The sequence below is a fragment of the Diceros bicornis genome, chromosome 37, assembly GCF_020826845.1.
Source record: "Diceros bicornis minor isolate mBicDic1 chromosome 37, mDicBic1.mat.cur, whole genome shotgun sequence".
Lineage (NCBI taxonomy): Eukaryota > Metazoa > Chordata > Mammalia > Perissodactyla > Rhinocerotidae > Diceros > Diceros bicornis.
In genome coordinates this window covers 12,918,515-12,931,034 of record NC_080776.1, presented here as the reverse complement: position 1 = coordinate 12,931,034, position 12,520 = coordinate 12,918,515, and positions in this window count along the sequence as shown.

Below are 12,520 nucleotides of genomic sequence, written 5' to 3'. Positions count from 1 at the left end.
TGTGTCTTACAATTGATGGCATTTTAGCTTTAGTGAAATACTGAGCTGGACACTTAAAATAGATTATCTCGTGAGATTTCATTCTTGAAACCACTCAATGCTACACAAAGTTACAGAGTCAGTTAGAAATTCTTTGGTTGCAGGACTTAACTAATGGTCCTAAATGCATGACAGAAATCCAACTCACATTGGCTTAAATAATAAAGGAAATTTAAAAGTTCATGGAACTCAGAAGTCCAGAAGGAGACCTGGGCTTCCACTAAAGTTTAATCCAGCAGTTAAAATAATGTAATTCAAAGATCTGGTTTCCTCCTGTCATTTGGCTGTATCCACTGTGGGGTGAGCTTCATCCTCAGGCTGGCTCTCCTCGCAGTAGGGAAATGCTGTAGTAATTCCAGACTTTACCTCTTCACATACACTAACCAAGGTGTTGTGGGCTGAACTGTGTCCCTCCAAAATTCATATGTTGAAGCCCTAACCTCCAGGACCTCAGAATGTGACTATATTTGGAGAGAGGGCCTTTAAAGAGGTGATTGGGTTAAAATGAAGCTGTTTTGGGGTAGGCCCTCATCCAATCTGACTGGTGTCCTTAAAAGAAGAGGAAAATTGGACACACGAAAGGCACCAGGGATGCCTGCACACAGAGGGAAGACCATGAGGACACAGCAAGAATGTGGCCATCTGCAAGCCAAGGAGAGAGGCCTCAGGAGAAACCAAACCTGCTGACACCTTGATCTTGAACTTCCAGCCTCCAGAACTGTGAGAAAATAAATTTCTGTTGTTTAAGCCACACAGTCTGTAGTACTGTGTTATGGCAGCCCTAATACACAAGGCAAGAAAGAGACTCTTAAGATAGCTGCTGCAGAAGGGAAGAAATATCATTTCCCAAGAACACCACCAAGCATGTCCACCATATTACGTTGGTTCTGATGAGTTAACAAAGAGATGAAATAGATCCATTTGCTGTGGCTAATTAAGTTCCACCTCTAGAGCTGGAATAAAGTCAATTTCATCCAAACCATGGCATAAGAATGGTTTCCCCGGGGGGTTCCCCAAATAAATTGGTACTGGGCACAGTTCCCAGAAGGAGGAGACACAGGTGCTGAACTTTGCAGCTTAACAACACTGAGTATCTTTCCCAGCTCCGTATGAGTCCGTAGCAGTTTCTCAACCCAACTTTGCTTCACTCTCTTGTCTAGTGTTTTCCATGCCTTACACTGCCTCTCTCGTGCCAGAGAAGTATCCTCCACTTCTTTCCCCAGCTTAAGAAAGCTTTCTCCATGAGAAACTGGCCTTAGAAGGCAACAGCCTTGTGGATGGAGAAAGGAGAATTGTTTCCCCTAGCAGCACCTACAATTAAAAAAAAAAAAATCACATAAAATTTTAGGAGGAAGAAAAGCAACCTCACTCAGATATCACAATTAAGGGTTTTTCCATCTTTTTAAAAAACTCCATGCCATGCAACGGAATATGATGCATTTTTTTAAATTGCCATCCGAGGAAGTAATGTTTGAGTGGTCCGAGGGTGGATACCGTGTTCCCTTTATGTTTTCTCCATCCTCCTTTCTTCCCGTCAATACAAGGGAGAGTAAAGTGCTTTGGTCTGTATGTATGTGAGAGGCAGGTGATTACCTTTCTTCTGACCCATACAGCTCATAAAACCTTGTCAGAACAATTTTTTTTGTCAAGTGGAACTTTTCATCCGATCTCTGTTCACGTTCACTGACCAGGAAGGCTCTTTCATTTCTACACTGACCAAAGGATACTACTGAAGACAGCCTGGAGTGACTGTTGGACCTTAACATATCAGGAATTCTGAAAAAATAACTCTTCCTTTTCCTACATGCGGATTGTCCAAAAGCTAGCTCAGAAGAACCTGTTACCAATTTCACTTCAATCCAGTGGAACTCCGACCCACAGTCAGAGGAGCTCTGAGGAGGGGCCCATGGGTGGACCTCATACCCACAATCTGTCCTTTCCTCAGAGGGTTCTTTCCTGTTCCGTGTCATGGATTTGAAACGAAACCGAAGCTGAGTGTTCAACAACACAAGCTTTTATTCAGTGGCCAAAGAATGGAGAAGTGAGAGCTGTGTTCACAAATCAACTTCTCAGCTCCTGGGGTGATTAGGCAGCTGTTATAAGGGATCTACATAAGGAAGGGAGGAATATTCATAGTTATTCAGGGAAATGGGCAGGCTTTTCTGGGGAGCAATGGGTGCCACTTCTTTTCTTTCCTTTATTTATAATCCTGCCATTGCCATGGCAATTGTAAACTGTCATGGCACCAGTGGGTGTGTTATGTAGCACGGTAATGTGTTACAGTGAGCATCTAATGAGCCGCTGGGTCTATATCAGGTCAAGACTGCCACGTTGCCTTCATTCGGTGTTAACTGGTTTTGACTATGTCGCAGTCATCCCCTCCTTCCTCTTGTTGTGATTTCCTGTCAGCTAAAGAGAACATGTTAGGCTTGTTCTGAGCAGGGTGGTGGTTAATGTTTTATGGGGCTAGGAGCCAGGGTAACAAATGTAGAATCCACTCTGAGCCTCAGTAGCTCCCCATCCTAAGGAGGGTAAGCATGTTGTCTCGCTCTGTGGGAAGTGACAACCCCCAGACGCTGTGTGAGTCCCACTGTGCCATAGCTGTTTTTAGATTTCAAAGTGTATGTAGTTCAATGTGTTGGTCTCTAATGAATAGAAGTTTTCTTACCACTGATCACAAAGCTTTGAAACAGGCTGGAGTTGTTCAATACTGTTTTCAATAACACCAATTCTTTGAACACAGCCATTAACTATCCATCAAGAAGACCTCAGTAATGGGCATTTTTCTTAGTCTCTCTGCAACCTCTAACCTTCCCTCAGATCTTTATGAGACAATCTATGAATCCTTTCACTGCTGTAGGGGAAAAAACAAAAAAGCCCTATTGAGGAAATGCGAGGAGAGGCATGTTGGAAATGCCCAGTCTATATGCCGGCAACAGCTATAACAAGGTCCTTGGCTTTTTCTGTTGAATAGTTATCGACATTTTTGTTGATAGGATAGGGGAAAGCTTTTTACTATTATCCAAGATGAGTTTTCTCCTAACACTGTAATAGTGCTGAAATATAAAACAGCATGAAACAGTGGCAAGAGATCTAGAATAGAAACCCAGAAATGGGATTCTTACCTGGCTCTGTTCTAACCAGATGGCCTCACATTCTTTATCGTAAAATGAGGGAGTCCATCCTGGCTTTCAGTCTATAGAACAAATGTTTATTGAGTCTCTGTTTCACAGCAGGCAGTGTGCAAGTCATCCTGACTGATAAAACACAGGCACTGCTGATCTCAAAAAGCGAACAGCCTCATAGGAGCAGGTAAGTAAGCAGACACCCGTGATACGGAGGCATAAATACTATGATGGAGTTTAGCATAGAGCACTAGGTGATAAACATCATATAGTATTAAAAATCACATTCATATATAAATAAAACTTCATATATGCTATTGATATCCTTATTTTCATCATAGATAATCCTAGTGCAGAATCTCAATTTTGTAGAGACCTTTGGTTAAGCAAAATTACTTATTACCTTAGTGCTACACAAAGTCAGACTTTCTAAAGACAATTAGAATGTTAGAAAATTTAATCAGAATTTATCAAAATAGAATTCTTATTAAATATAATTCAATATCAAAATAGATTAATAATTAAATTTTTAAAAACAGCAAAATGTATCAGGTGTTATACTTTTAAACCATACCCAAAGGATGTGAGTAGAAACTTTTTTACAAACTGATATAATTTCCAGGTTGAGTCTTTCTAGAACCATATCATAAAAGACACCAGTTTTTTCAACTATAACATTTTAATTGTAATACATTTTCGCTGAAGTCCTGTTTTGCAAAATATTTACTTAGAGGCTTAGCTATTTAGTTTTAGTGCAGAAATCCAAATTCTGACACGGAATTACGTACGCCATGCCCCTAATTCTCAACTTTTCATTCTGTAGTAACGGTATTTTCCACTCACAGTAGAACACACACACACACACACACACACACACACAAATATATTCTTTAGATGTTAGGTAAACAATAATTTTTCCAGTTTTATTTTGCTGTATTTTTTTTGTTACTTTTCTAGTTTATTATTATTATTTTTGTGTGCGTGAGAGGAAGATTAGCCCTGAGCTAACATCCGATGCCAATCCTCCTCTTTTTGCTGAGGAAGATTGGCCCTGAGCTAACATCCGTGTCCATCTTCCTCTACTTTATATGGGACACCACCCAGCATGGCTTGATGAGCGGTGCCTCAGTGCGCGCCCGGGATCCAAACCTTCGAACCCCGGGTTGCCGAAGCGGAGCGCGAGCACTTAACCACTACGCCACCAGGCCAGCCCTAGCTTTTCTAATTTAAATGCATGCCTCCAACACCCTCCAAAAAAAATCCACAAATCTAGAATAAGTATTTTGGCAGGAAAGAAAAAGATCTTTCTAGATCTAGATCAATGGTCTCATCTTTCTGGAACCTGAGCTCTTGCTATTACACAATATTTTAAACTTTTTTTTAATAGTCTGACGTCTGGCACAAGCCTCTTACCGGTTACTTGGGGTATGGCTTCTTACCCTAAGTTAAATTACTCTCTTTGAGCTTAATGTTCTGCTGGGTGGAAAAATAAGAAGAAAAAGAAGAATAGCTTTAAAATTGTTTGATGTATTTTTAGTTGTTCATTTTACATATTTGGCGTCACTCTGCCTTCTAGCTAAAAAAATAAACAAACCACATTCTATCAAAATCTTCAAATACAAATCAGCCACATTCCATGTCTTTTTACCATCTGTACCTTAATTACTTTTTTGGAAGGCACACTTCCAAAGGGATGAGTTTTAATATCATGCATTGAGACATTCCAAGCTAGCTTTTTCTTTTCAGATAATAAAATCCTTTTATCTGCAAACTAGTACAAGTTAAAATGGAGCTGTTTAAATTTCAGCATCTACTCAATGTCTCTTGCTAAATCAAGATTCTTTGTCTGAAACAGCAATAATTCTTCCATTTCTTGGCTCTTTGTAATCTAAGCTTACTGTGAAGAAAGAGACCATCTTGATCTATTTCCAATTGCTCAAAGGTTAAGAATTGGAAAGCAGAGGAGTTAATTTCAGCAAATAAACTTTTCTGGGAAGAAATCTTTGGTCCATTTACTGTAGGTGGGCAGCCACTGCTGGTCATTAATTCTAGGCGAGCCCTGCTCAGGGCTTAGAGACTTTGGTGATAATATTTTGAGAACTTAATCTGATACGGAGGCAGTCTAACCAATGATTCCCTGCCGCTCCAGTGGAGAGAAATCTAGTGCTCATGATTGCTTGTTGCAGGGCTCATTCTAAATAGAGAAGCAAACTATGGAATTTTCTGAGGCTTGTTTGAGCAGTCACTTTCCCAGTTGCCAGGGGTCTGTGCGTGTCTGTGTGTGTGTGTGTGTGTGTGTGTGTGTGTGTGTGTTTACCATAGTTGCATATTCATGACTGTGGTCCTATGGAGAGACTGGGGCATGCACCTTCTTTAAAGTATGAGGATTTGGTCTTTAGCTCTTGGGGTATTCTTCTGAATACTTGAGTTTTCTTTTCCCCTTTATGGCCTTTAATGAGTATGTTTTACAACTTCTTCTGAATATCTGTTAATTCTCATAAGAACCCTCCAGGTAGTACTGATTCTATTCCCACTTTACAGGTGAGGAGACTGAGTAATTAACTTTCCCATGGCCCCACAATGGTAGCGATAGGTTTGCAAATCCAGGAAAACTCCAAAGCTTGTACCCTTAAGAACTAAGAGCAATTCTACACACTGAGTGGAGGGACTGTTCTCGCTATCCTGCTCCCAGTATATCCCAAGATGTATACCCTGCTCACAGCATATCCCAAGACATTCACTCTGCTCCCAAGATATCCACCTTGCTCCCAGCATATACCAGGATATCCATCCTGCTCCCAGTATATACCAGGATATCCATCTTGTTCCCAGTGTATCACAGGATTCCAAGGCAGATGATGGAGGACCCTTCTCTGGAAAACCTGACTGGCCCTAGATAAAAGTCCCCTGTAAAAGGGCAAATTGGCTGATAAATAACCCTGCAGCTGGTTAGCCCTGGCCAAGTGCACAGAACTGCAAATCAGTTTTGCAGGCCTCACCCTTAAGTATGAACAAATAACCAAAGATCACCAGATATTTGAGGAAATACACAAATGTGAAAGAAAAATATAAAGACCCAGAAAAAACAAAGTTAATATTCCAACTAGAAGAACACTTCAAAAGTATAATTAATATCCTCAGATTTATAATAAAAGATATTGCATCTATAAAGCAAAAACAGGTTGCTATGCAAAAGGAGTAATCACACCAAACAATATGAAACATATATACAACTCAATAGGAGAGAAAACAAAGACTATAAACCAGCAAATTAAAAAACAAAGTGCGGAAAATATAGATGGCTAAAGTCACTAGTAGTGAGAGAAATGAGAATTAAAACCATTCTGCAATACAACTTCACAATCATTAAATTGGAAAAAATTTAAAAGTATGACAATATTAAGTGTTGACAAGGATATGGGTGACAGAAAGTCTGGTAGTGGGAGAGTAAGTTTTTAAATCATCTTTTGAAAACAGTATCTTGCCAAGTTGGAGGGAGGCATATCCTATGACTAGCAATTCTACTTTTACATATGAACCCTGGAAAATCTCTTGAATACATACACAAAAAGCCTGTCCAAGAATATTCATGGCCACATTGTTTGAAATAGCAAAAAAGAAAAAGAAAAAATGGAAACAACCAAAATGTCCATTGAGAGGAACGTGGATTGGTAAAATGTAACACAGTCATACAGCAGGAACCATGAAAATGCATAAATGAGAGCTACATATATCACCATGAGGAAGACTCGCAAACACAATTTTGAGCAAAAAATCAAGTTACATTACATCTTGCAGTATGATGCCATTGACATAAACTTTTTAGGAATATAAAACAGTGTATAGAGAAAAATGTGGCAAAACCATAAAAATATACATGGTAGTGATAAACACCAATACAATTATGTCTGGAAAGGAAAAGAAGGCACTGTAATTTGGAAATTATTTACAAAGGATTTCAACTCTATTTTGTAGTGATTTTTTTTTTAATTTGTGGTGTGCGTTATTCATTGTTTTCCTCTATACAACTTTGTGTGCCTAAAAGAGATTTTTTTAAAAAAAATAAACAATTATAAAATGAGAAAAATCTCCTGGAAATTAAAAAAATGATAAAATTTAAAATTAAATAGAAAGATTGGAAGACAAGGTAAAGATAATTGCCCATAAAGTAGAACAGAAAAATAAAGATAGTAAAAATTTAAAAGTTAAAAAATTTAAAGTGCAGACAATGTCCAACATCTAACTAACAGGAATTCCAGGAAGGAAACAGAGAAACTGAGAGGAGGAAGTTATCAAAGAGATAATATAAAATAAAAAAATAATAATAATAAAAAAAAACTTCTAGAAGTGAAGGACATGGATCTTCAGAGTAAATAGTTTCACCAGTAAAATGAATGAAAAAGATCCACACCAAACTTATTGTTGTGAAATTTAAGTACACTAAGGATAAAAAAAAATGACTAGAATGTCCAGAAAGGAGGGAGAGGTAACATAGAAGAAGATTCAAAATAGAATTGAAGTTGTCAACAGCAATGCTGCTTGCTGAAAGATAGTTGAGCTTGGTCTTCAAATGATTTTTAATTGAAATTCTATACTACAACTATTCGTCAAATGTCAGAGTAAAACTGAAAGAACTCAAAAAATTAAGTTTCATGAGAAAAAAAAATCTCAGTGAAGCAGCAATCACATTAAAAAGGCAAAAGAAGGGGCCATCCCGGTGGCATAGTGGTTAAGCTCGTGGAGTCTGCTTCGGCGGCCCAGGGTTCACAGGTTCGGATCCCGGGCGTGGATATACATGCAGCTCATCAAGCCACGCTGTGGCAGTGTCCCACATGCAAAGTAGAAGAAGACTGGCACAAATGTTAGCTCAGGGACCATCTTTCTCAAGCAAAAAGAGGAAGATGGGTAACAGATGTTAGCTCAGGGCCAATCTTCCTTACCAAAAAAAAAAAAAAAGGCAAAATGATGTAACCAAAAATTGTAATACCTCATGTTGACAAGACATGGGAAGGTGAACTGGGTATATGGATGGCTTAAACGAAGCTAAATCCTTAGTCAACACAACAGAAATTTCAATAGATAATGTCTCAAATTGAAAAATCAAAATCATAAAATAAAACATTTAAGCACTTTATTTATAAATTTGGAAGAACATAAAAGTTAATTAGCTAAAAGGCTTGCAAACAGTTGCCCTTAGGAGTGGAAGTGGTGGGTTAGAGAGAAGCGAGGGAAAAGATTGCTAATTTTTACATTATAAGTTTACTAGCATTATCGGATTATTTTATTTAACTACATGCAGACATCACTTGTATACAAATTAAGTTAGATTTAATTAAATTAAAATGAATTAATACAAAAATGCATATAAAGAAATTCTTGCTTATACTTTTAAGGGGTTTACAAATAACATAAAACACATTCATAGACCACATGGAGGACCATGGGCTCCAGGTCAAGGAGAAAGTAAAAAGAGGTGTCAGAAGAGGCTGAAGGAGACGGCATCCAGAACACAGGTGGAAGGTTTGCTTTTGACAGAAATGAGCAAAACCTCAGTGGTAACAGATGAAAAGGAAAAGACTGGATATGGGTGCAGCTTAGATGGCAGAAGTCGAGGGAGTCTCCATCAGAAGACAATGTCAGGGAATGAGAGTGACAGATGAGAGGGTGGAGGTCCTCAGAGCATAAAAGGAAATCTTAAAATTAGAATTTTCCTCTCTCTTCTGAAACTGGCTTTGTAGTGACTGCCCCTTATGCTATATTATAACCAGGGCCACACGACAGAGCAGGCTGGTGGGGAGTGAGGTTCCTCGCCATAATCTCTCTCCAAAGTCATCCTAAATAAACATTCAAATAATCATCTGCAAGCAAGCCTTAAAAATTACACTGTCTGTATGTTCAAGACAAGTCCTCTATCCCTCCCTTTCAAAAAGACTCTTGCCCCTAAGCCCATCCTAATCATAAATTTCGAGACTTCAACTGATCAATATAATCAGAAATTGAATATATGTGATCAGGAAGGGAATCTGATCTTTTTGAACATTGGGAATGATGCGAGTTCTAGCTCATGCACAGAGACCACTCTCTCCCAGACTCTCCAGTACCATCAACCCACATCCTGCTGCCAACAAAACAAAGATTTTAACTGTGAGGAGGGGGCTACCTAGAACTTTACTTGGCCACTCTAGGCAGCAGGAAAGGACCTAGAGCATGCCTGGCTTGTACAGACAAAGCCCCTCTTTGCAGAAGAAGGGACGGGTTACCATCAGTCAAGGAGCCTCTGAGTAGATCAATCCATCTGAGGGAGCTGTCAGGAGACACTGTGTCCCTTTGGGGAAAACCCTCGGCCCCTCCTTTAATTGCAAACTCTTCACCCTCCCAGAGGAGAGGAAGTTGAGTGCAGTGTGTTACAAATCTTCATGACACTGATTGAATTAGATAGGAAAATAGCTTCATTGTTGACCTTTGTCGTGATTCTCAGTTGAAATCTTAGATGAATATAAAGTCAACTGAATGGATTAGGAAATACATGTGAAAATACATTCCAGGTCCCGCCATGCTGAGGGTAGAAACCACCCCTTTTTTCATTCTTTACACCCCTCTGTGCCTTGCACAGTGCCCAACATGGAGGCGTGCCCAAGAAGGTCTATCTCATTAATGATAACCACTTGGATAGGCAATTTTCCTTCCTAATGGCTAAAATGCCAAAAAGCTCTGCAAGTTGGATTTGCTGGCAAAACTGGCTGGTAACAAGTGTTGGAGGAGGTGTACTTTTTGAAAATCACTGCCATGGCTGATGGAAATACTTAAACATAATAAAAACAGCCATGAAAAACGTTTGAACATTAGGAAGCCAAAACAATCTGTCTACTGCCTTCAGCTTCTAAAGGCAGCCGTCCAATTGCAGTTTTGTACTCTTATTTCACAACTCTTCATCTTCCTGTTCTTGTTGTTGGGTCTTTTTAAAGAGATGATGAATTTTAATCAGCAAAATAAAAAATGAATGACTTCAATTTGAGGTCTTACAAAATCGTTCTGAACATAAAGGGACTAAGTAGAATTTCAAATGCAGTGAGAGAAAGAATACCAGACCAGGGGAATATAAATTTTTTTCCCAGCATATTCAATCTGTAAATATTTAAGCTCCTACCGTGTTCCAGACACTATATTAGGCACCAGGTAGTGTTAGTTTCTGGGAATATGATAAACACTGAATCTGTACTAGAAAACAGGCCAAAAGACTCATAGTGGAAAGATTTAACAAATATTTCTGTTTCTTTATGTCTTTCTTTGCAGTGGCTGTGTAAACCCGAGCCATACAAAGGAAGCAGCTTAGTGATGTCACAGTAGAGAAAGCAGAAGGACCTTCAGACATTCATGAGCAATTCTGGCTCTGGAAATTCTTTTGATCTTAATCTCAATTTCTGCTTCGATAAGTTCCAAATTGTGACAATTAACTCTTTTTAGTCAAACTGGCTTTAGACGTGTTCTCCAGGAAACGCCCAGAGACCCCCTGCTTTCTGATTAGCATCCACTATGCCCATCTCTCAGCCTTCTGCCTTGGTTAGGAGACTGAGCCCAGAGGGTACAGAAAATGAAAGCTGACTAGGGGACCCCAGGTGCTATTTGTGCCACATGGCTGATTTCCTTCTCCCCCAACCCCAGTCATCTGAGGAACTCCAGCCCTCTCACTGCTTTCCCTCTTTCCCAAAAGATTTCAGGAGGGCCCAGGAGCCGGTCTGACAGCAGCTGCTGGAGTCTGGTCCTGGTGGGTCTTCCTAGGTACTGGAAGAAGAACTGGGGTTTGGAGCGACTCAAGTTTATCTTGAATTCTAGTTCTATTTCTTGCTGGCTGTGTAACTGTAGGTGAGTCAACAGACCTCTCTGACACTCACTGTCCTCAATCATAAAATGTGGATAACAATGCCCATGTCATACGATTGCAGAGAAGACTCAATAAGTGAATGCACATAAAACACCTATCACAGTGCTGAGCTCATAGGGGGTGCTCAGATAGATTCTTTCCCTTTTTACCCATTTCTCCTTTCCCCTGATGCTGGCAGCTTCTCTGGGGATCAGAAGCCCTCTTCACCATGAGCCAGGTTCACCCAAGCCCACACCCTCTGTGTCCTTCTTTTAAAACCAGCCTCTTCCATATTTTAATCATTTTTTCCTTTAATATATGCAACAACTTTATTGAGATAGGATTCATATACCATACAATTCAACCATTACACATGTACCATTCAATGGTTTTAGTATATTCAAAGACATATGCAACCATCACCACAGTTATTTTGGAATATTTATACCACTTCAAAAAGAAACCCTTTAGCAGTCCCCATTTCCTCCCAAGTCCCCTTGTCCTTGGTAACCACTAATCTACTTTCTGTCTCTTTATAGACATTTTATAGACATTTCATAGGAATAAAATTATTCAATATGTGATCTTGTCAGACTGGCTTCTTTCATTTAACATCGTGTTTCTAGGTTCATCCAAGTTGTAGCATGTATCAGTACTTCATTACTTTTTATTACCAAAAAATGTTCCATTGTATGGATATATCACATTTTGTTTATCCATTCATTAGTTGATGGACATTGAGTTGTTTCCACTTCTTGGCTATTACGAATAATGCTACTCTGAAGATTCATGGACAAGATTTTGTGTGGAAATACGTGTTCATTTCTCTTGGGTATATACCTAAGAGTAGAATAGCTGGGTCATATGCTAACTCTGTTTGATCTTTTTAGGAACAGCCCACTGGTTTTCAAAACAGTTGCATTATTTTACATTCCTGCCAATAGGGTATGAGTGTTAAAATTTCTCCACATCCTTTCCAATACTTATTATTAGCTATCTTTTTTATTATAGCCATCTTAGCAAGTGAGAAGTGGTATCTCATTGTGATTTTGATTTGCACTTCTCAAATGAGTAATGATGTTTGAACATCTTTTCACGGATTTATTGGCCATTTATATATCTTCTTTGGATAATGTATATTCAGATCCTTTATCCATTTTTTTAATTGGATTTCTTGTCTTTTTTTTTTTTTTGGTGAGGAAGATCAGCCCTGATCTAACATCTGTTGCCAATCTTCTTCATTTTGCTTGAGGAAGATTGTCCCTGAGCTAACATCTGTGCCAATCTTCCTCTATTTTTTGTATGTGAGATGCTGCCACAGCATGGCTTGATGAGCAGTGTGTAGGTCCGTACCCAGGATCCGAACCTATGAACCCCAAGCTGCCAATGTGGAGTGCACAAACTTAACCACTATGCCACTAGGCCAGCCCCAGGTTTCTTGTCCTTTTGTTATTGAATCATAAATATCCTTTATATATTCTAGATATGTCTCTTA